The 24,315-nt window shown below is 43.2% G+C and overlaps 1 protein-coding gene across 13 annotated transcripts in view; it reads left to right on the forward strand.

The window, feature by feature from the left end:
- Nucleotides 1-24,315, forward strand: part of ARHGAP17 (Rho GTPase activating protein 17) — an 89,111-nt gene that overhangs the window by 655 nt on the left and 64,141 nt on the right. The window lies entirely within an intron of this gene.

Genomic DNA, 24,315 nt, shown 5'->3' on the forward strand with positions numbered 1-24,315 from the left:
CGGGGCGGGCCGCGCCTCCCTGCTCCCACCCCTCAGGGTCCCCACTGGCCCGCGAAGCATCGCCCTCCGGGGACTGGACCTGTCCCCTGTCTTTCCCACCAGGAGATCGAGCCGGCCCGGGCCGCCGCCTGCGGCTGAAACTCCGATCAGTGGTGTGTCCGAGGCTGCGGGGCTCGGGGCGGCATTCTCAGCCTTTCCGGGTCGCCCCGCTGCCGCAAAGCCTAGCTTACAAGTGTATGGTGGCAGTAAAGAAGTAAAGGGTCATTAAAGCCCAGCGGATCTGCCTAGTGAGTTTCAGAACGCTCTTTGAGAGAATTTAGAGGTGGTGCCGTCTCCAGACCAGGGGCGAATATGAACGGGATGGCTTGACATTTAAAAAGTTGGAATTGGGAGAAAAGGATTCTGGAAACGCCTAGTGCCAATTTAAAAGGAAATTACTTTTTTTTTTTTTTTAAAGTCTTTCTCACTTTGGATTTGGAAGCACATCCTGCACGATATTTCTTTGGGATTCCTCGACTGCTTGACACGCATTGATTCTGTAATGACAGAATAGACTAGAGTTTGTAGATGACCGGGCTGTTGGAACAGGACTGGTTTGTGGTTTTGAGAGCTTCTGGAGGTGATTGTCATGTGCTGTTTTATCTGGGGCGAATATTTCAAGGTCTTCCAGGGCAAGTTAGCTGTATGGTACGGATTTTGCTGTTTATTCTGGGAAGAGATATGAAAGTGGGAATTTTTCACAGCTTTTGCTTCTTCTTTCGGCAGTTCAGTCAAAGGGGGAGTTTGGTTTGGCCGGAGCACGTGGGACACTTCTTTTTTTGTGTGTGTATGAAAATACTTTTACTTCCTCTTGCGTTTTCTAAATTTGCTCTTTACTGTTTCGTTTCCCTCAACTTTCTGCTTAGTTTTGTTGTTTAATTTTTTTTGGTACCCCACCCTGTTAGCTTGGTGTGCATTTATCCTATTTCCAGAGTTAATTCCTGTCTAGGCTAAAGCCTAGGTGTGCCTGCTTTTCTGTTATTTGTGGGAGAATGATAGAAATAATGCTGAGAGAGAGGAAGGTAGACAGAGTATTAGTGACGGCTAATGTTTCAACCAAGAATCTGTAAATGAATTACAAGATAATTTCTGTGAATTTTCTGCCCCTCCTAGCGTTCTCAGTAACGTGAATTGTGGAATCAGTACTTAGTGAGTGTCAAAATGTATTTGTCAGATAGTCATTTTGGCCTGTTTGTACATTGTATCAGGCAAGTGATTTTTTTTTTTTTAAACAAATTTCTGAGGCTTTAAAAGCTACAGAGCCGTTCAGGGAAGCTGTTCAGGGTGTCTCTGGCCCCTGCTTCCTCTGTAGCAGCTACTCTCTTTACACTTTTCAATTCCAGCCATACTTGCCTACTTTCAGTTTCCAGAGGAGGCTGTGCTTTCTTATGTTTTAGCCTCTACCTGGAACTCCGGGAAGCCTCTTTCATCACACCTGCCCTAGGCCACCTCCTGCTCAACCTTCAGGTCTCCTCATAAAGATCTCTGCCTCTAAAAGGCCTTCCCTGATGCTCCAGCATAAATTGGATGTCCCTCCTTGGTGCTTTCATAATTCCACGTAGCACCTGTTTTTGCATAATGTGATTGCCTCTTTACTTGCCAGCGTTCTCCATTAGACTAAACACTTTAAGAGTTTTTGCCCATTCTTCTTTGATTCCCAGGGACTGCTGTGGTTCCTATAACATGGTACATACTCAGTAAATATTGTTAAACGAATGTAAATCCAGTTCTCACTAGATTGCCCTGGTGGTGTGGGCCCAAGTATGGGAAAATGAGAATTGGATGGAGTAAGTGGTGTGACTCATCCTAGGACTATAATTCTGGCCCTGACCTTTGACTCTGTTTGAAAATCTTTATTGCTTGATGCAGTGGAAGCTGCAGCTATTACAGAGCTATTAAGGGTATGACAATTATGCACCGAAAGTCAAACTGTTTTTACTGGGGAACCTGTTGCTTTACTGCTATTGATTTCCTAGATATATCTGTATTTTTTTTTCCACTTAAGTAATTGTAAAGGACTAGGGAGAGAAAATGGAGGTAGGAGAGAGCCTAGAATTGTTATTGGGCAGAAGCAGAGGGTTGGTGGGCACCAGAATCAGGCTTCTGGTCATATTTGGGTCAAAACAAAGGCTAGAAAGCACACACGCACTAATGAATGAAGTTATCTGTGTGAAGGGCTTGCCCATAGTGTGTACTATCAGTTTGTAGAGTTCTAGGTGGTGTCTTGTGATGAAGTATTCTCTTCGCAAAATGAGGAACTTGTGAGTAACCCCACAGTGAGGTTCCATGGGATGGACATGTGGGAGAATTAGTAATGGCTGGAAGGAGTGAGTTCTCATGATGCAATTTGCTTACAAGGGGTAGATGAGTCTGTTTCAGAAGATGGTTTGTGTCCCATAGGGTCAAGGCTTAAGAGGTGTTCTCCTGATATGGGTGTCCCAAATGAGAGAATGAGGATGGTTCCTTTCATCCCCCTGACTTTTGTTGATTCATCCATTCAACAGACACTTGTTGGCCCGAACTGTGTGCCAGTGTGTGAGGTATTAAAGAGTCAAAAGTGAATACGACACAGTTTCTGCCCTGAAGGAGCTCAGTAGATTTGTGGAAGAGATAGGCAAGCAAAGAAATAATTATCTACCCTGAGCTCAGTGCTTATAGAAGGATGGCTAGTGCCAGTTCTTATTGGATGGAGAGAGGTAACCAAAAAACAGGAGAAAGTTTGAGCGAAGGCTTTGTTTCCATCTTCGAGCACTTCTTTCAAATTTCTCTCATATTGATGAGGTCTCTTTTGATTGTAAGAAAACCCAAATCAAACTGCTGTAAGAGAACATGGGAATTTCTAGGCTTACATGTGCCCAAAGGATCCAAAAGGAGTATGGCTGCAGGTTGGTCTGGATCCAGGGCTTCCACTCTTTAGACAAGCTGTGTCCACAAGGAGAACCCCCAGCCCCACCCCCTTCTTCCAGTCTCGTCCCAGAGGGACAGAATATTTTTCTTCCAGTCACTGTTGCCAAAGACCCAAGATGGACTCTGAGTGCTTCTGACTGGGTCCCATGCTTTTCCCTGGAAATGGGTATGGAGTAAACCCTGTCTGAACAACAGGGACTGAGAGTTGGGGAAACCGGGGTGCTGGTCAGGAAACAAGAAACATCATGTCTTGTCTTTTGTAGTCCTGCTAAGAAAGATATTTTGTTGTTTGGAAATCCTTGATGCAGATAATGCAGTGGATGCAGGTGGTGATTTTGGGGAGGTGATGCCCTGCATGGAGGAAGCTGTACACAGGATGAGGAACTTGAGGACAGTTTAGTTATGAGGTGGAAGTGTCCAGGAGAAAAGGAAGCTGAAGGACTAACCAGGAGAGTTATTACCTAGGTGAGGCTCTGGGAGGGAGTGTCTCATTGGGTGTGGGTTTCTGCCTTGATTGAAGTGCTCCCTGGAGGTTCAAATGCTTTCCCAGATAGTTGGCTTTAGATAAGCCAAGTTTACAGACTCAAATGCCTAGAGGGGCCAGACTAGTAAAAGAAATGAGTGACTGAGGCCAGGTAAGGGTTGGGGGCGTGCCCACCCCCCCTCCATGATCTCACCAAAGGGGCATGTGGGAATATGGCCCCAGAGTGACTCAATCTTTGTAGCTTTCCAGAAAAGCCTGAAATCTGGATTTTAATGAAGGTTAGATGGCATTTAGCGCAAAGGAGACAATCACCGTGATACTGTGCGGGGCTAAACAAAATATATCGGTGACCAGATTTGGTGTGTGGGCCACCAGGTGGCAGTTGCTTGTCTAGAAGGACCTGGAGGTTCAGAATCCCTATGATTATTTTTCTTTTTTTCCCTGTACCTTACCCTGATATTACTGTATTCTCAGTTCTTTGGATTTGTTGAAGAGCTCATTCTTTCCTTTACCTTTAAAAGATTTGATAGTACTAATCATCAACTTTTCTCTAGTTGGTTTAGTTTGCCAAATGCTGTACCAGACCACCTGGCTTGGTTCTCACCTACTGGCAATGATCATTTCTATTCTAGAAAGGGGGAAAATGACTTGCCATGATCGCACAGCTACTAAGTGGCCGAGGCACAACTTGGGTTCAGGGCTTCTGACTCTGGATCCCATGTGCTTCCGACTACAGAATTTGGGCTGCCTTTTCACCAGGGAAGGATTAATGTTTATTAAAAGCTTTTGGTGCTTGTTAAGCCGCTGGGCTCAGTACTTTGCATAAATTATCTCACCGCATTCTTGCAGCAGCTCTAAGAGGCAATGTTGTTTGTTCCTGATTTAATGATGAGGCAGCCAGAACTCGGAGAGGTCATCAGGCTAGTAAATGACAGAGCTGTGCATTCAAACCCAGGTTTCTGATTCCAAAGCAGCTATAAATCTCCACGTGGGCAACTCTTATGTGAAAAACCCGTTGTCTGAGTCGTGAGTGATGCCTTCGTAAAATCCTGAAGGCTTAGAGTTGGATGTTGCTCTAGTCCAGTGGCTCTTACCAAGGTATGGTTTTGCCCCCGCAGGGGACATTTGGCAATGTCCAGAGACATTTTTTGATTGTTGTGACTTGACTGGGGGAGGGGTAGATAGAGGCCAGGGAGGCTTCTGAATATGCTGCAATGCACCTGACAGCCTCACAGTCCAGGCTTATCTGGTCCCAAATGCCAAGACTGCTGAGGTTGAGAAACCCTGTTCTAGTCCTTCCAGGGTCTGGAGGTCTGAATTATCAAAACCAAAGCTCCACACTGCTTGCTTGCAGGCCAGAGATGTGTTCTCTTTGGCCTATTCAGTATTTATTTATTTTTTTACAATCATTGGCTCATATTTAAAAATGAGAAGTTTTCACATGAAAACCTGGATTTCCAGCTGCTTCTAAAATCTCGGAAGACCTGGCAGTGCCTAGCATCCCTCCCGAGCACTGGCATCAGGAGCTCAGCAGCAGCTGTCCCATCTGGGTGGGGCATGAGCCGTCCAGTCCCTACCTGGCTTGTTTTATTCTGTTACGTTCTTTGCCGACCCTCCCTGAAGGGCACAGGTATCTAATGACCTTCTACTCCAGGCAGGCAGCACTAATTCTCAAGGTGAGTCAAATACCCCTTACCCCCGCACACCCCAGAGCAGTCCTCTGGTGCCACATTGAATCCATCTTGTCTCTCTTCCATGAGACAGCCCTTCCTATGTTTGACAGTACAGACCGTACCCTTACTTTTGCCAGCATCACATTCTACATCCCTTGCCTACTCTGCTGCCTCATTTTACTCACACTGATTTCCTCTGAACAGTAATTCTGAGAAAGGGGAGGTAGCTGTGCTCTGCTTCAGTCTGAGTGGATTTCAGTCTCTGCATAGAGTGGGGGTGGAAAGGAGTCCGGTGTCTTTGCAGCTTCTTCTGAATCTGATCTTCTGTGGCCTTGTTATGTACTTTACATATTGTGAAATCCTAGAATAGCAAACAGGTTATTTATAGGTGAGTGAAAACCCATTGTTCACTGAAAAAAAAAAACAACCCTAAAAGGATGTGGCCATAAGCATCATTTTCACATATCATATGGAGTATGTGAACGCAGCATGTTACTCTAATATGGAATTACCTTGGTGCCAGTGATTGCCCGTGTGTGCACAGCAGGACCCCCTCCCCCACCCCGGGAATCAGCGCTGGGGTATAGGGTCCTAGAGTCAGCACGTGCTCTACGCGTGCTTCTCAGACCGTGATGGTTTTGCTTATATCATTCTATTTCTGTTTCTCAAATGTAGGTAGATGCCATTATAATTAATCCAGTATAAATCCATTTAAAAATATTATTACACTTCTATCTGCTTTGTGTATTGTTTTCTTAAACGCAGATAGTAAAAGTATAACAGGCCCATGGTCCTTTATCTATAACCCCTGGGATCAGATGAGTTTCAGAACTCAGAATTTTTCAGATTTTAAAGAAAAGTAGGTACTTCCCTGGTGGCACAGTGGTTAAGAATCCACCTGCCAATGCGGGGGACACGGGTTCGAGCCCTGGTCTGGGAAGGTCCCACATGCCACGGAGCAACTAAGCCCGTGCGCCACGACTACTAAGCCTGCGCTCTAGAGCCCACGAGCCACAACTGCTGAAGCCCGCGAGCCACAACTGCTGAAGCCCACGAGCCACAACTACTGAAGCCCGCGCACCTAGAGCCCGTGCTCCACAGCAAGAGAAGCCACCACAATGAGAAGCCCATGCACCGCAACGAAGAGTAGCCCCTGCTCACCGCAACTAGAGAAAGCCCACGCCCAGCAGTGAAGACCCAATGCAGCCATAAATAAATAAAATACAATAAATAATTAAAAAGAAAAGAAAAGTAATAATGCACATATGCTGTTATGTAATATCTCCAGTAGGGTCTGGGGCAGCAGCCTGTAATCATCATACATGTTATTATTTCCATAGCAAAATATATGAATGTATTTCACACTAAATGGAATCCTTAAAGATTAAAAATAGCTTCATGTTAGCTTACGTCAAGTTATGTTGCCGAATGAGCTACAAAAAAACTTTTTTTTTTTTTTTATTTCAAAGTGATAGATAAGGGATTATGGACCTGTAATGCTCCTGGTGAGAGAGTCTGAACTTTTGCTTTACATAATGTCTCCCATATTGCAAAAAGTTGGAAACCACAATTATACTTTGTAAGCAGGGGTCGCAAATTCAAGTGCCAGGGCAATTAAAAGTAATAAGTGGGCTTCCCTGGTGGCGCAGTGGTTGAGAGTCCGCCTGCCGATGCAGGGGACACGGGTTCGTGCCCCGGTCCGGGAAGATCCCACATGCCGCGGAGCAGCTGGGCCCGTGAGCCCTGGCCGCTGAGCCTGCGCATCCGGAGCCTGTGCTCTGCGACAGGAGAGGCCACAACAGTGAGAGGCCCATGTACCACAAAAAAAAAAAGTAGTAAGTGAAGTAGGAGATAGGTTCAAGGCAATAGGGGATGATGAGGACTGCAGTGAATTAGTGAGTACATTTTCATTTAAAGGGGAGAGTTGCTCTCAGCTCCAGCCAGTTGTTGCCATGGTGAAATGTGTGTCGTATAGTCACATCTCCTTGTTTCTAATGATATTCCAGAATGCTGATTTCTTGATGTTTAATGTTGGCAACTAAAAAAAACAAAACAAAACACTGCGTAGGCCAAAGAAAATGTATCTTCAAGCTTTATCTGGTCTTGGGCTGCCTGCTTTGATATCTAGTTTAGAGACTAATTCTTATGGTATGAAAGTTGGACAGTGGTGTTTTGGTAATGAACTTCTTCACTTCTTCTTAAGTTGGAGACCAAACATTTGTTCTGTTATCATTCATCATACTTAATGCACATGTTATATATGTTTTGAGTGTAAAATTCATAATAAAAGTGAAACATTAAGAAGTTGATAGACATTTTATTTTAGAATTGCCTTACTTTCCAGCCAGTGGGAAGTTTTCTTTTTCATCTATGAATCTGAAACTTTAAAGTTATTAATCTTGGGAAAGGGGATGAAAGCCCTAAGTTAAAATAGGAGCCTCTTTTTAAGTTAAGGGAGTTAATGGAGATTAGGCCATATGCCTCTACCGTTCCCGGACTGTAGTGACCCGAAGACATTGCCCATCTGCCCTTGTATTCGGACAAGGAAGTGCCCTTCATGTCCTCTCTTCTGAGGCCATTCCGCCTGGGTGATCTCAGCCCCATAACTGCCACCACCTGGCTGGCTAATGACTCAGTTTTAGTCCTCTGGCCCTGGCATCTCTTCATCTCTAGATTGAGCGTCTCCACTTAAATGTCCTGCTAACACCGAACTCATGAACTTCATCCTGAAATTGGCCTCCTTTCCCAGCATCCCCTGGTCTATGCGTTGGCAAACTTTGGCCTGCAGGCCAAATCCTGTCTACCGCCTGCTTTGTAAAAAAGGTTTATTGGAATGTAGCCATGGGCTGATGCAGCAGAACTAAGTAGTTTTAACAGTGCCTTCTAACAAGATAGCGCTATCATTTCACCTGCAGCACAGCAAGTAATGTTGCATGGCAACGCATGTCACTGTGCGCGTCATGATGAATGCCATGTCTCACCGTCACCCTAGTAGCACTAGACATTGTCTTTTTAAAATTTGCTACTTACTTTAATTTTTTCCACTAAGGTTGAAATGACCATTGTCCCTATATTCATATTTCCTTATATGTTCAAGTTTTCTGTATGTCATTTGTTTATTTAATTGCCATGGAATTAATGTTCAGTTGTCAATTTCACCATTCAGTTACCAGTTCAGCTCAACTGATGTCTATTGAGAACCTGTCAAATGCTAGGGTCTGGGGTTAAAAACATAACCGGTTCCTAGGAACTTGAGTGGAAAGATGGACATACAAGCAGATAATTTGAATATAGCCAAATGTACCTATTCTAACATTTCAGGTGTTAATAATGAAATGCTAATGCCATATCTTGATTTATTCATATATTTTAATATAAACAAGCTGATATTCTTATTCTCAGATACATTACTTAATGAAAGCAGTTATGGAATCTTGAGAGAGCATGTCTATGACTAGGTGCAGATTTGATATAAGTTTCAGAAGATAAAGCAGATTCTGTTGAAAATCTAACCCTGTGATTTATATAAGAAACTGCTTTTGAGTAGGTAGAGCCTATTTGTAGCAAATGATGTGAAAACAATATTCAGTTCACCTCAACCCTCCAGGTTGTAAGACTTGTTTCCTGTGTCCTAATATTTCACGTTAATTACGGCTTATTGATTATTTGCATAGGCCACTTCCTTTTAATTAGTCCTAAGATGTTTCTCTTCCTCTCCTTTCCCTGGGTTCTTTTTTAGGTGTCTTATCAGAGATACCTTTTGATCTAGCAGTCAATTTGATCTCCCCTTTAATGTTTCATTAGCATTTCTTCTATGGTTTCTCGGTGTTCTTCCACATGGGTTAGCCAAGTTTATGCCTCCTAAAGAGTTTAAATGATAAATTGTAGACTAAGTAAACAGATGCTCAAATGAATACAAACATTTAAATATATAAATGTTCAGAACTGACAGAAGTTCTTGTATGCAACTACCAGCTACCTGTCACCTATCAGCGTGAACATTTACACATCTACCAGCTTGGATTTCATGTGGTCATTGGATACTTTCAGATGCATGGGCTGGAGTGGCCACTTAAACCCATGCCCAGCTGTACCTTGGGGAGATACACCAGAGTATTTCTACTTCACTAGCTACAGTGAGTGCTAGGATACATGGAGCATGGACTCAGGCATGGGGGCTCTGAGATATGCTTTCGGCTCAGTGAAGGCACCTCTGACATGTGACACTTTAGCAATCTCGATAACAGGCAGGCAGGAATGACAGGTGATTAAGAATTCCAAGAGGGAAGAAAAATTCTTGGGGGAAACCTAAAACCCTGAAAATGTATCCTTTAACTTAATATTTTTTTGTCTATAAATTGGAAAAAGACAACTATATCTGACTCTTAACAGTGGAAAAACTCTATCCAGCTCTTATTTTCGAATTAGATACTGAAAGGTTATTAGGTAGTGAAAAGTTGTGTGTGGATCCACATGTTCTCAAGTCCGGGATGACTGTGGTATTTAAATTCACAAACCCCTGGATGCATTTCCATCCAGTTGGAGGAGCAAGTTGGTTCCTCAAAGCTTTAAGAAGTCTTAAAACCAGTATATTCAATTTTCTTTGCCTCGTGTAGCAAAGATGGCCACCTTCCCCCCAATAGACAATTTTGCTGTACATTGAAAGTCTATTGAGTCATCATATTTAACAGTGTAACTTTTAGTTTCTTTAATTTTCATTATACTTGTTCATCCCCTCTTATAACCTTTTCAATAATCTCACTGCTTTTGCGTTTTTGGACATGCTAGGATTAATAATAATCCCCAAACAATCCCAAGGTGGCAGGACTAAAATACATGATCACCCATGACCATGAACACCAACTCTTTGGAGTTGGGCAGTATTGATTGGCTTTTGTTCTCCTCTGTGGAAGACCAACATTAGAAAGGCTTCTGTTCCAGTTTTGGGGGGATCATGGTTTGAGGACTACTGCAGTGGAACTGGGGAGCCCTTACATGCAGAATGTTGAAAAAATTAAGTGGGTGCTTTAGGAAGACAAGTCTGGCAGCAGGTGGAGTTAGGATTGCAGAAGAAGGAAAAGAGGAGAAGGTGAAAGGAGGCTAGCTAGGAAACTATGGCCACAGGCTGAGAGAGGTGATGGCAGCCAGAACTAAGACAAGGGCATTGGAGGTTGACTTGAAAACATACTTAACACCATGATGTTTGTGGTGAAGAGAAAAGGTGTATGATTCGGTGTTATTTACAGAAATAGGTAACACCATGATTCTTCACTTTTCCATTGTTTTATAATGCTTCTCTTTTTTTAAGCATATAATTCATGTATCTACTTTTTTAGCTGGGCTTTCTATTCCATTGATTTATGGCTTTAGTGTGTGTGTATGTATGTGCACACCAGTACCACACTGTTTTACTAACTGTTGATCTGTAATGTGTTTTAAATCTGGTAGAGCTGGTTCCCTTCAACTCTTCTTTTTCAGTTATTCTTTCCTGTTTCTGTCAAAAAATGAATTTTGGTGTCACTTCTTTTCTAGTTCCTAGAAAAATTCATTTAGGATTTCGATTAATTTGGAGCTCACTTATCCAGGTAATATTTATTGGGTGCCTGCTATGGGCTAGGTCCTGAGGATACAGAAATAACTAAAACCGAGGAACTATGGTCTAGTAAACCTGTGAACTAGACCCTGGGGAGAATTGGTATCTTTACAGTATGAGTGTGGCACATCTCTTGATAGACACAAAGCTTTTATGTGTTTCCTAAATATTTTGCGGCTGTTGTTCTTGTTGAGACTAGTGCCTAATTAGTGTAATTGGTAAACATGGGTGATATTGATGTTTGTATATGCTTGTTTACTTTACAACTTCTTTAGCTACAATTGATAATTTTGTTACTTCTTTGACTTTTCTGTGTATACAATATTATCTGTGTTATGTTTCTATTCTTTTGCTATTATTCAATGATTTCTTTTTCTTCCCTGATTTAATTGGTTAGACTCTCCAAAATAATGTTTAGCCTTATAATTGTTTATAGCAATATTGTATAAAGGGCATGTGATTGCACCCCTATTGGGCATTCCAGAAACATGATAAGGAATGCTTAAATCCTGCTAAAATGCAAATGTCTTCATCTGAATGGTACCCAGTGGAAACCAGCCAGCATTTGCCCTCTCTTTTTTGAGCCACATACCTTTTAGTATGTCTGATGAGCCTTTATTCTGTGTCTTAGTCATAAGATTGAGAGGTGACCTTAAGGGCAGAATGCTGACTTGTAGTGGCCCAACTGTATGGAGGAAGCAATTGCCATACACTTGGGCTGAGGAAGGACTTAGAAGAAAAAGTTGAGAAATGGTGAGAGGAGTTTCAGTGGAGCATATGTGACTTGTCAAGTGGTCAGCAGGTCACAGGGCGATGGACTTAATTGTAGTCTGTGAATATTAGAGCAGTCTTTAGGAATAGAAACCTTGCTACCCGTAGATTTTGATGGAGCTTCTAACAGTCCTCTCCGCAGAAAAAAATCTCCGCAAACACATACTTGCATATAACTTCATGGACTTCACAGACATCCTCAAGCCCATGGATTAAAGAAAACCTATCTATATGGTCTGCGGCTCAAGAAGCCTACTGGTTATTGGAGAGATGCTGGGCTGCAGTTCCTGGGCTGTGAACTGGTCTTAATGTACAGATGGGTCCCTCACGTGTCTGTCTGTGTGTGGTGTTCTGCTAGTCTCCAAAATATACACTCAAGGTCTCTCTGAGAGCCTTCCCCACAAAAAAACAGAAATCTGGTTCTCTTAATGATGAGATGTGGTGAGCACATCAAATTACTTTCCCTTAATATAAATCAGCTTGTTGGGCAGTTTGTTAATTTAGTTATGTTTTCAAAACTTTTAGATGAGGGCTTAAGGAAACTAACATTGCTTTAGGGCAGTTGGGGTATGTTAAGAGGTAGGCTGGACTCCAGTCTGAGGGAGAGCCTGTCTATGCTGTTCACTAGCTCTCTTTCTCTGACCTTTGCCGAATCAGCTTCCCTGCTGTGTTGTCCGCCCAAGAGCAAGCCCTGGTATGTTTAGGAAGTTGGCAGGTGATAAGGACAGTAAGGAAACAGTATGAGACAATAGGTTAGTATTAGGAAAAATAGTCAGGTGAGATTTCACCTCACCACTATATGCCAAGATAAATTACAAACAGGTTAAGAGTTTCATGTAAAAAAGCCATAAAATAAATACAAGGAAATATGGAAATTACTTCATGCTCTGGCTTACAAATGCAGAGAATGAACAATAAAAGATAACCTATAGATTTAACCACATAATAACTAAAATTCTGTCTGTCATAGATCGTCATTAAAATTATGACAAATGATTAACTGGAAAAAATTGAGAGCAGCCACAACAGAGGGTTAATATCCTTAATGTATAAAGCTTTCTTATCGATCACTTTAAAGAACTCTTCTGTCATAAGCAAATCCCATGAACAGAAAGTCACAGGTGAAATACAGATGACCAGTAAATATGTGACTCTTTTTAAAATTACAAGGAATCAAAGAAGCACAAAGCTTCGAGACTCCATTTTTTATTTACCAAATTGGCAAAGTTGAAACTAATGCTGTGTTCCTGCCTTGGTAGAGGTGAGGAAGCCTGTGTCATGCATTGCTGGTGGAAATGCAAAGTGGCTTTCTTTTCCAGAAAGAAATTTGCCATTGTGTTTTAAGACCAACTTCAGTGTCGGGGAGGAGGGATAAACTGGGAGTCTGGGATTGACGTATACACAGTACTATATTTAAGACAGATAAGCAACAAGGACCTACTGTATAGCACAGGGAACTCTGCTCAATATTCTGTAATAACCAAATGGGGAAAGAATTTGAAAAAGAATAGATATACATATATGTATAACTGAATCACTGCTGTACACCTGAAACTGACACAACATTGTAAGTCAGCTGTAGTCCAATATAAAATAAAGATTAAAAAAAAAAAAAAGGAACCACTTCAAAAGTCTTAGCCCTAATTCTCTGTCCACCACCTGACTGCAGTCTCTTGCTCTCAGATTTCTCTCCCATCCAGTTCCTCCTGCCCTGGATGAAGTCCCCTTCGTCCTCCGACCTAAGTCCATAAAGCCTCTCTCTATGACATCACTTTCGGAACTCTGTCCAGCTGGCCTTTTCTTTTCACCTATTCTGCAGAATATGAGCCTGACTCCTTTATCTTCTTGGCATCTTCACTCTGATACCTGGGATGCAGGGTGTGACCTAGAAAGATCATCCAATTATGCAAGTTAGGGCTGCCAAAAGTTTATGGCCTCCAAGCTCAGCTGGGCTTTTAATACTGCATTCCAGTCCTTGGCTGAGTTTCCCATCCCATTTTCCAAAGTGCCTTCGCCAGACTTTTACTTTTCTCAAACCCACTCCACCCTGCTCCAGACACACCCACTCTCCTCAGATGACATGCCTCCTAATTTCCAGAGAAAACTGGATGCTGCCCCCAGTTCTCGGTCCCTGATGCTCAAGCACATCGTCTTCGTGCTCATCCTTGCTGCCCCTCTGTCTCCTTCAAGGGGGCTTTTCCTCACACTGGTCTTCCTCTGTCTGCTCTGCATTTTCAGCCTCACTCTCTCCACTGGCTCTTTCTTCTCAGCTGCTAACTGTGCTCAGGTTTTTCTGAGAAAGCTTTGCCTCTGCCTTTCCCACCTCCGCCCTGCATCTTGGCTTCCAGTAACCGTTCTCCTCATACTTTCCTGTCCTCTCTGCCACTGTTTGCATTTTTAACCAGTCACTCTACCTTGCTTCACTGCCAGCTTCTTCTCTGCCCTCCCAGGGGACTCCTCTTCTGTTCCCTGCTTTGGCTCCTCTTCCATTGTGTGCACAAGTCTTCTGTCCTCGGCCTCCATCTTCCCTGCAGGATCTGCATTCCAAGTGAACTCCCCCAAATCCATGTTTGCTGCTCCTCTTTACAGGATGCTCTGAATTTCCCATCCAGACGCCTCTTCTGTGCTTCAGAACCGTACATCAAAAGACACAAAGGACGGTTCCACCTGAGCATTCAACAGACCCGTTAAACTCAGCATTTCTGGAGCTGCCCACCTTGACCTGACCTTCGGATCCTCCCAAATCTCTTTTCTAGGTGAAGAGCTTTATTATCCAGCGAGTCACTCAAGATAGAAACCTGGCGATCATTCCTTCTCGCTTCCTCCCCACACCATGTCACCAAGTCCTGGTCACTGTACCTCTGTAAAAGCTCCCCGTCCCCTCCTCTGCTTGCCCACTGCTTTCTCACTTGGTGGCCAGACCCCCATCTTTCCTCACTGGGATCTCATATATTTGGGTCTCTTAATGTTCTCCTCACCCTCCAGTATGTCTTCTCCCTCAGGCATGTTCCACGTGGTTGCCAGAAAGATCCTTCCAAAGAAAACTCATTGTGATGATGACAGCTTACATGTATCTGAATGCTTACCGTATGCCGGGCACTGTTTCAAGTGCTAGTCATATACCGGCTCATTGAATACCCAGCACAGTTAGTACCGTATTATTCCCTTTAACAGGTGCGAAAACAGAGGCACAGAGAGATTCAATAACTTGTCTGAGGTCACAGAGCTAGTAAGTCTGTCTCCAGAGTCTATACTCTTAACTACCTATGACAAAACAACAACAGAAACCATTTGGGGGGCTTTCTAGGAATGAGCACCTTGCATATATTATCTCTTTCAATCCTTTCAAGTCTCCAAGTTAGAAACTCAGTATCTCCATTTTTACAGGTGAGGAAATAGAGGCCCAGAGATGTGAAGTAACCTCATAGTCACACAACTTTTAGATGGTGGAGAGGGCTTCTTTTTTTTTTATAAATTTTATTATTTATTTATTTATTTTATTTTTAAATTTAGTTTTATTTTTGGCTGCGTTGGGTCTTTGTTGCTATGCACGGGCTTTCTCTGGTTGCGGCGAGCGGGGGCTACTCTTCGTTGCGGTGCGCGGGCTTCTCATTGCGGTGGCTTCTCTTGTTGCAGAGCACGGGCTCTAGGTGTGCGGGCTTCAGTAGTTGTGGTGCACAGGCTTCAGTAGTTGTGGCTCACGGACTCTAGAGCGCAGGCTCAGTAGTTGTGGCGCATGGGCTTAGTTGCTCCACGGCACGTGGGATCCTCCTGGACCAGGGCTGAAACCCGTGTCCCCTGCATTGGCAGGCGGATTCCCAACCACTGTGCCACCAGGGAAGCCCAGGGTGGAGAGGGCTTTGAGCCCCAGCAAACTTGGTCCAGGCTGTCACCCTAAACCACCTCATCCATACACAAGGGCCGGGCGGGGGGTACCTTCTGGACTCACAATTTTATGTGCATTTTTCTGTTCTACTTTCAGAATTGTAGGTGGAAGATGAGATATGCATGTATGAGGTGGTCTCACTAATAAGAGCATTTGTGGTGATAAGAAAAGACCAGTTTCCTGTTTGAATGATATCCAGATATGATGAAATGTCACACTTTCCCAGTAATGCCGTAGAAATTCCTGTGCTCGTTTAAAATTCTCCATTCCAACTGCTCCCTCTCTGCCTTTTTATCCACTGATTTTGTAATTGGGAATTTTCATAAACTCTTAGGGACACAACTGTCATAATAACATGTGACAGCACAATGGATTGAACGATCGTCTCCACTAGTAGGTTCCTGAAATTATCCATGGGAGGGAAATTCTCTGCTGAGGAGAGGAACTTAAGACATTACGGGAGACAGTTTAGTTTAAGACGATTGGCTGAATACGTTATTTATTTCTTAAAATCCACTGAAATGTTAGAAGAGATTTTTTAAAAAATTTTTTGGAAATTAAAAAAGAAGGCACTGAAAGCCATTCAGAAAAAGTCCCAGGTGACTTATTGAGTAGTAAGTAGCTCCACAGATGACTGAAGCAAGTGCAGTTTTATCTGTTCATTTGTTGTCCAAGGCAGGACAATAGTATGTAAAAAAAAACCCTCAGAAAAGATATTTTATCCACTAAAAAAAAAAAAAAAAGACTACTAACAGAAAGATACAGGGTTCTTGGAAGTTAAAAAATATACTACTCTCACCAATTCATAAAAAGCCTCAAGGGACTAAAGAAATAGTCTTTAGAAAAGAAGTAAGAGCAAGTTTCTATGTTCTTTCATTTTCCAGGACACAGGACTCCCCCAAATTTACATCAACAGGAAGAGCAATAATGAAACAAAAAAGAGTTATTTACTAGGTCATTACAGAATTGGACGAGCATCCTTCCTCTTCCTTCAAACTTCCATCCCATTAATATGAATAAATTATATTGATCTTCACCCAGAAAGACTGCCACCTTTTTGCCTTTCTGACAACCATGAAGATTCTTTCCGTTAACCAAATGGTTCTTAATTGGGGGCAGTTTTGCCCCCCGCCACCCCGACATATGGCAGTATACCAAATGGTTACTTGGTTGTCACCACTGGGATAAGGGGGATGCAATGCCGCTGGCTTCTAAGCTGTAGGAGCCAGGGCCACTGTTAACTTTCCACAATGCCCAGGACAGCACCCCCAGCAAGAAGGAGTTATCCAGACCAAAATGTCAGTGGTGCCAAGGTTGAGAAATCATTAACTCTAAATTGCCTAGCACACTTGTAGCCAAAACTTTTACTTTATCTCCCAAGACCTCAGAGACATAAGAAGTTAAAATCTGAAAGCTGAAAACTGGCAGTCTTCTTTATGTTAAACTATCCTAATACTTTACTAGAAAGTAGATGAAATCTCTAACATTTCCCTGTGCCTAATCTGCCTGCACGGTGAAACTAGGGTGTGACATTAAGTTTGACATTTAGCCTGGGGCAAAAATCTCCATAGTTAGAGTCTCTCTGCCACTCTGTCATTATCAGTCTGTCTGGTTCTCTTTCCCAGGGAGTTTGGGTGCAGCCTCACAGTGCCCCTCTGACTGCGGCTGCAGAGAGCCATGACTAATCGGAGTTGGCATGGGAAGGAAGAGCTCAGAGCTTTCCCCACCCCAAACTGGATCAGCAGAGATGTCTTGTGCCTAAGTTCTCTTCATCTCCCCTTGTCCTCCCCACTGCAATACTGTAGTGAGGTCTTCAGAAGATGAAATCTTTTTAACCTTTGTATCTCTAAAAATGTCTATTTGCCTTCATCTTTAAGGAATATTTTCATTTGATGTAAAATCGTTGGTTAACGGTTTTTTCTCTTACCACTTTAAAGATGTTATTCCATTGTCATCTGGTTCTAGTGTTTCCTATTACAAGTCAGCCATCATTCTTATTGTTGCTTTCCTGTATGTGAAGTGCTGTGCTTTTGTTTTTTAGATTTGAAAGCCTCTCACTCTTGTTCCTTCTCTCTCTCTTTTTCTTTTAACTTTTTATTGGGATATAGTTGTTTTACCATGTTGCATTAGTTTCTACTGTACAGCAAGCGAAGTGGAGTTCCCTGTGCTATACAGCAGGTTTTCATTAGTTATTTGTTTTATACATATTATTTTATATATATCAATCCCAATCTCCCAATTCATTCCACCACCACCCTTCCCCCTTGGTGTCCATACGTTTGTTCTCTACATCTCTGTCTCTATTTCTGACTTGCAAACTGGTTCATCTGTACCATTTTCTAGATTCCACATATATGCGTTAATATACGATATTTGTTTTTCTCTTTCTGACTTCACTCTGTATGACAGTCTCTAGGTCCATCTACTTCTCTACAAATGACCCAATTTCGTTCCTTTTTATGGCTGAGTAATATTCCATTGTATGTATGTACCATATCTTCTTTATCCATTTGTCTGTCGATGGGCATTTAGGTTGCTTCCATGACCTGGCTATTGTAAACAGTGCTGCAATGAACATTGGCGACCTTGATCTTTTTAGGTGTGTTTTTCTTTGTGTTTATCCTGCTTAGAGTTCTCTGAGCTTGGATCAGTGGTTTGATATTGTTCAGTAAATTCGGAAACTTCTCAGCCATTGTTTGTTCAGTATTTCTTCTGTCCTATGTTCTTTCTTTTTTCCCTCAAGCACTCTAATTACATATGTGAAACACTGATATTGTCCCATAGATCTCAGATACTTTGTATCTTAGCTTGGGTAATTTGTTTCGATTTCCAGATCTCTGCTGAAATCCCTCATCTACTCATGCATTCTGTCCATCTTTTCCACTAGCTCCTTTAATGTATTTATCATAGTTGTTCTAAAGTCCCCGCAAGATAATTCCAACATCTTGGCTGTCTTTGGATCTGGTTCTGTTGACTGTATTCCATCTTGATAATGCATACTTTGTTTCTTTCCTGTGGTAAGTTTTGATGTGTGGAAACTGAGAGTGTGTGCCTCTTCTGTCTGGCCATTCATATGAGGACTCAAGTCAGTCTAGTCTGTTGTTGTGTGACTCCAGGCTTTGTTGTTGCTTTTGATACACTCAGCTCACCACTGACTTCAACTTATTTGAAGGTGGGATGAAAATTTTCCCTCTGGCAGAGCTTGTCTAGCTCAATTTTCTTGCTTATCCCCAAGTTTAGTAGGACTGGTGTGCCTACATCAAGAGAGCTTTTCTCAGCTCTCCTGCCCCTCCCTGTGGTTGAGGACCACTGCCTGATACTCATGTTATGGCCCAAAGTCCTGCAGGTTTCTCTGCTTTCCCCTGCCCTTGAGCAGGCTCTGCATACCTGTGCCTTGGGTGGCTTCAGGGGGGATGTGCCCGCTCTCCCGCTGCCTCCCTCAGAGGTGGACTGCCACCACCTCCCACTCTGTGTGAGGTCCAGAGTACCAGAAGGTTTCTCTGGTTCTCGTGCTTTGCCCTCGGACTTCAGCAGGCCCCTGCACCTGAGCTAAGGTGGGCTCTCCCCCAGCTCTATCACCTTGTGTCCATTCCTCTCATCCCCTCTCTCTTAACCTCACTGCCTTAATGTCCTCTTCTCTATCTAACACCTGTGCTTTGAACTCCAATTCATCTATTAGGCCTCAAAAGCCATTGCTAGTTTCAGAAAACTTTTCTGGTATCTTCAGTCTGCATTAGATACCCTCCCCTTGCTCTGTAACCATTGGTAACTTAATTAACTTCTCTGTTCCTAGGTTTCTCATCTGTAAGATGTATATAATCATAGTATTGATCTCATCATTATCTTGAGGATTAAATGAGTTAATACTTGTAAAGCACCTGGAAACAAGACGTTAAGAACAGGATCTCTGGAATGAAATTGCCCAGATTCAGAACCTAGCTATGAAACCTTGGGCAAATCACTTCTCTGTTCATCAGTTTCCTCATCTGTAACATGGAGATGATACTCCTTACCCCACAGAGTTATTGTTGTACTTTTAAGGAATTAATTCATTCTTTTTTTTTTTTTTTTGCTGTGCTGTGCGGCATGAGGCATCTTAGTCCCCTGACCAGGGGTTGAACCCGTGCCGCCTGCAGTGGAAGCTCGAAATCCTAACCACTGGACCACCAGGGAAGTCCCTTTAAGGAATTAATTCTTTTTTTTTTTTTTTTTTTTTTGTGGTATGCGGGCCTCTCACTGTTGTGGCCTCTCCCGTTGCGGAGCACAGGCTCCGGATGTGCAGGCTCAGCAGCCATGGCTCACGGGCCCAGCCGCTCCGCGGCATGTGGGATCTTCCCGGACCAGGGCACGAACCTGTGTCCCCTGCATCGGCAGGCAGACTCTCAACCACTGCGCCACCAGGGAAGCCCAGGAATTAATTCTCAAAAGCACCTAGAACAGTGCTAAAGCACATGGTACAAGCTCAATAAATATTAACTGTGGTGACGATGACAGACAACCACCCCTCTCAGAGTGCCCTGTGCTCCCCCGTCAGAGCATTCACTGCACTGGAGGTAATCGTTTATTTTCCTCGATAGTCCTCGAGCTTGTCAGGGCAGGGGCTGTATCTCTTACTCATAATGGCTCATGGAAGGAAACCCAACAAATATTTGTTCAATGACTAACCACATGGAAAGGTTAGTGGCAAAGTATGCATGACGGCAATCTGCAGTTGGACTCAGTGATGGGCCGCAAGCTCCACTCAATTAACATTTCATTTCAGTACAAGCCTTCTGAGTAAAAGCCTCATTTGAAAAAATCCATTGTTTATTTCGAGTCATCCACAGCATCCTTTCACCCATCAAGCTGTAGTGTTGGAACACTCTTGCCTTTGACCTTCAGAAAAGGGCAAGTGAAGATTGATGGTGTTCTCCACCCAGAATCTATCTGTCATCCCTCAAAAGCAGCTTCACCCCAATTTTCCAGGTGACTGATTTTTCCCTTCATTTTGTGCACCACGCTAATCATGGAACTTTCTGGGCTACATCTGTGATGCGTATTCCTTGTAGAAACCTAAAGGGTCCACACTTATCCAAATTCTCAGTATTATATGCCTTTAAAAAAAATCGATTGTTTATAGAGATGCAGTCCTCTATTTGCAAAGCACAGTTTTGAAGGTTTCAAAATATTCTCTCATTTGCTGTTTTATTGTGGTCTTTTAAAAGTTGTGGGAGATTGTTGATTCAAATATAAATAAAGTGAGATACAGGAAGGTCAAGAGTGTGGTTTTAGATCATTTGGTTAGTTTGTGGTACAGCTAGGACCAGCATCTAGCATGAAAATTAATTCAGAGAGACTCAACTTTGGTTAATGATCTTGAAACTGCTGTCTTCTGAGGGTCCAAAGACTTTTGTTTCATTATGTAATTTATTTAATGGGTGTTTGCCTCAGTTTCCACATCCATGAAATAGGGATAATAAAAATTGCCCCATAAGGTACATGTAATATAAGCAAATGAAATAATATATGTGAAAGTGCTTTCATTTTTTTAAAAAAAGAAGAAATAAATGCAAAGTCTTACTTAAGTTTTAATTTAATTTAGTTTTGGAAATCTGGAGATTTAAGTTGGTTATGATCCATGAATTTTAGTTTCTGTGTTTGATTTATTTCTTGACCAGAGAGAACTCCATATTTTATAAATTTTTCTTGAGCTTTAAAAAGTGTTTTTCATGTCGTTAGTTGATAGCCAGTGATTCTGCCCTACTATTTCTGTTAAAATAGCAGCATGTCTTTGGCCAGGATAGGACAGTGAGGGCTGGGAATCTGTGTTCTTGTCCGTCTCCCGAATAACTGCAGAGGCCCTCCAGGTGTTCTCCTACCTCCATTCTGCACCCTGCTGTCAGAGTTGTCGTTCTAAAATTCAAATCTGGGTTTCGCCTTGCCACTCCATTGCTGAGAAACCATCAGCGGCTCCCCATTGCCCCCTACTTCCTTAGCAGGCAAAGCCTTTGTTTCAGCCAGGTCCCCTCACCCCGTGCTTTGTGCCCTAGTGCAGGACCGTCTCCAGACCGCTTTCCCCCATGCTCACTGGATGCTCTGTCTTATCTGAGATCTGCTTGGACGGCTTCCCCGTGAAGCCTCTCCCTGCCACGCAATCCATTACTCTTCTCTCTGTGCTCCCACAAGTCTGAACAAACGTGTTTACGTTTCTGTCTTTCCCATCAGCTCTCCAAGGGTGAAGACTGTGGTTCATTTCTCTCCTTTTTTTTCCTCCCCAGTCCTTGACGTTTAGAGAGTGCTCCATGAACATGGGCTGAATGAATGAAGACCTAAAGTATCTTGCAGCAAGTCCGTTCTCAGGTGGTTTCTCCCTGGAGAGTTCTTTGGCCCCTCTGTGAACATGCACCTGAGAGCCACCAGTGCTGGCATTTTTACAGCCTCATTACCGTCCGTTGTGAGGCTCAGCAGCTTAAGACGTTGATCCTTTGGTGAAGGATTTTGCTAACTCACCACATATTTGGTCTCTAAGTTTCTGTGTACTGTGTGCCTGTGCTTCTCTTTGGTGGCTTCCATCCCACACAGCATTATCACAACCAACCCTTTGTTTTAATTGACAAGCCTGCCCTGCTCCTGCTGTATAAGCGTGACATAGCTTTTTGTCTTTGTGTGGTCTGGGCTCAGCCGTGACTTCTTCCAGGAGAAGCTACAATAGCTTGATGACTGCAGAAGGGTTTTTCTTAGATAAGACTTACTGCTCTGGATTTATCTGCAGGTGGTTGTTATTTGCTGTAATTCTCAGAAGGGCTAACACTCCATGAACCCTCGCTAGGCACCGGGGAGCAGGTTTATGAGAGAGATAAGTGAAATGGGATAAATGGAGTTACTATATAACCAGTGAAGTGGTGGTATTATTGTTATTATTATTCCCGTTTTACAGTGGGGGGAGTGGAGCCTCCCATTTGCAGCTTGCCAGGCGACAGCGCTGGGATTCAAAGTCAGGTCTGTCTGAGTCCAGAGCCCTGACTCTCAGCTCCTACCATGCATGTTCCGTCTCCTTATCCTTTGCCTAAAACGAAACTTAGAATCTGCTATCCATCAGTTTCTTATCCCTCAGCTTACTCTGCCCGAGAAGGCAAGAGAGTAAAGTCACTTGTGAGTCATGCCTATCAGGCCACATCCTGGGCGGTCTTGACCTAGAAGGAGGGCCTCTCTGGCCTGTTATCCAGTGACACTGCAAGCTCTCTCTACTGCCTACCATTTACTGCTGGACCCTCTCTCTACCGTGTCCTGGTACTTACCCTGCCACCTACAGCTACTGGTACTCTGACCCTCTAATGCAGGGGTTCTCAGCCCTGGCTGCACTTTGGAGTGGCCTGGGGAGCTTTAAAAAAAAAAAAAAAGCCAGGTCCCACCCCCAAAAGTTCTGATTCAGCCATTCTCGGTTGGGGTCCAGCCGTTATTCTTTTTTTTTAACAACTTCACTGAGTTGTTAACAACTTTATATGTCATAAAATTCACCCATTTTAAGTGTACAGTTTAATGATTTTTTTAGCCAATTTACAGAGTCGGGTAACCATCACCACCGTCTGATTTTAGAACAGTGGCATCACCCCATGAGATCCCTCTCGTACCCCTTTATGGCTAATCCCTGTTCTCACCCTTACTCTTGGCTGACTACTAGTCTTCTTTCTGCCTCCACAGATGTGCTTTTTCTGGTCATTTCGTATAGACGGAATCACCTGCATTATTTTGAAAGCCCCCAGGATTGTAATGTGTAGCCATGGTTGAGAACCACTGTTATCTCCTAGTTTTTTACTACTGTTCCCTGGGTTCAGCTGACGGCTACCCACGAGGGCTGTCATTTAGTTTAGCTGTAAGTGAAGTGAGTCCCTCTAAGCGGGACTGAGAACGTAATGATCATTTATAACCTGCTTTCTATGGGAACATGCTTTTCAAAGTCCAAATGTGCTGACGTAGGAAGAAGCCTTTGGAAGGAAGCCTGCACAACCTGTCTTCAGATGTGGAGTGCCTCCCTGCCAGCAGCCCCGGCCCTGAGTCAGATCCGAGCCCTTGACTTTGTGTGGCTTTGCCTTTGGCACTCTCAATTTAGCTTTTTTGCGTGGCTTCTCAGCTCCTGCTGGCCTTTGGCCTCGCCTGGCGGTGAACAGGACACCCCCCACCCCCTGGAGGTCTCAGCTCCACATGCACTGTCCGCATTGCAGTGCTTTGCGAATTATTTCTCACTATTTTTGCCTGTTTGAGAAAGCTTTGAGATGTCAAACTTAGCTGCCTGCAGGCGCGAGCAAGTACTGTAAATGACTTGAGCAGGCCTGGGAGGGAGGGACTGGGACGTCTGACCGCTGAGGGGAGTCGCACAATGTGCTGGTGGCCGTGAACTTTCTTTCTGACTTTGCCATAAGCAGGAGTCCTCAGTGGAGCTTTTAGACTTAGCACAGGGTTACAGCAGGGATAGCAAATAGATTCCATTCCATGTGCCGGAGGGGAGGAAAGCCAACTGACCCAACAAAAAGCTGTGGGATAAGCTTATGGGTGTAGGAAAACGATAAACTCAATTCAATTTATTTTAAAATATAACAGTTCATCTTAGTCATTGATTGGAATTCAAATAATATTATGGAGATTCAGTTAAGATTGATAGGGTTTGTTATTGTTATTTAAAGTAAAAAATAAATATTACTTAGAGCAGCTGTAAATACATGGGTAAAATTCCATCATTTGGGGAAATAAGGTATAGAACTATGAGACATATGTCGCCCATACTATTACCAAAATTCTTTCTACTTGATCATTTTCCCTCTGATAAATGTCCTATTTCTTTTCAGTGTTATGTATGGAGATTTTTTTTTTCCCACACTATCCCTTTAGAGTTCTGTAAATGCTCTTTTAAGGCTTTTTAAATTACTTTGTGGAATGTGTAGCAAATCGATTCATTTATAAAGTGTCAGAGGGTCCTTTATTTTTA

Source organism: Aethalodelphis obliquidens, unplaced genomic scaffold (genome assembly GCF_003676395.1).
Source record: "Aethalodelphis obliquidens isolate GAN/ISIS:26980383/991018 unplaced genomic scaffold, ASM367639v1 scaffold30, whole genome shotgun sequence".
In the NCBI taxonomy this organism is placed as follows: domain Eukaryota; kingdom Metazoa; phylum Chordata; class Mammalia; order Artiodactyla; family Delphinidae; genus Aethalodelphis; species Aethalodelphis obliquidens.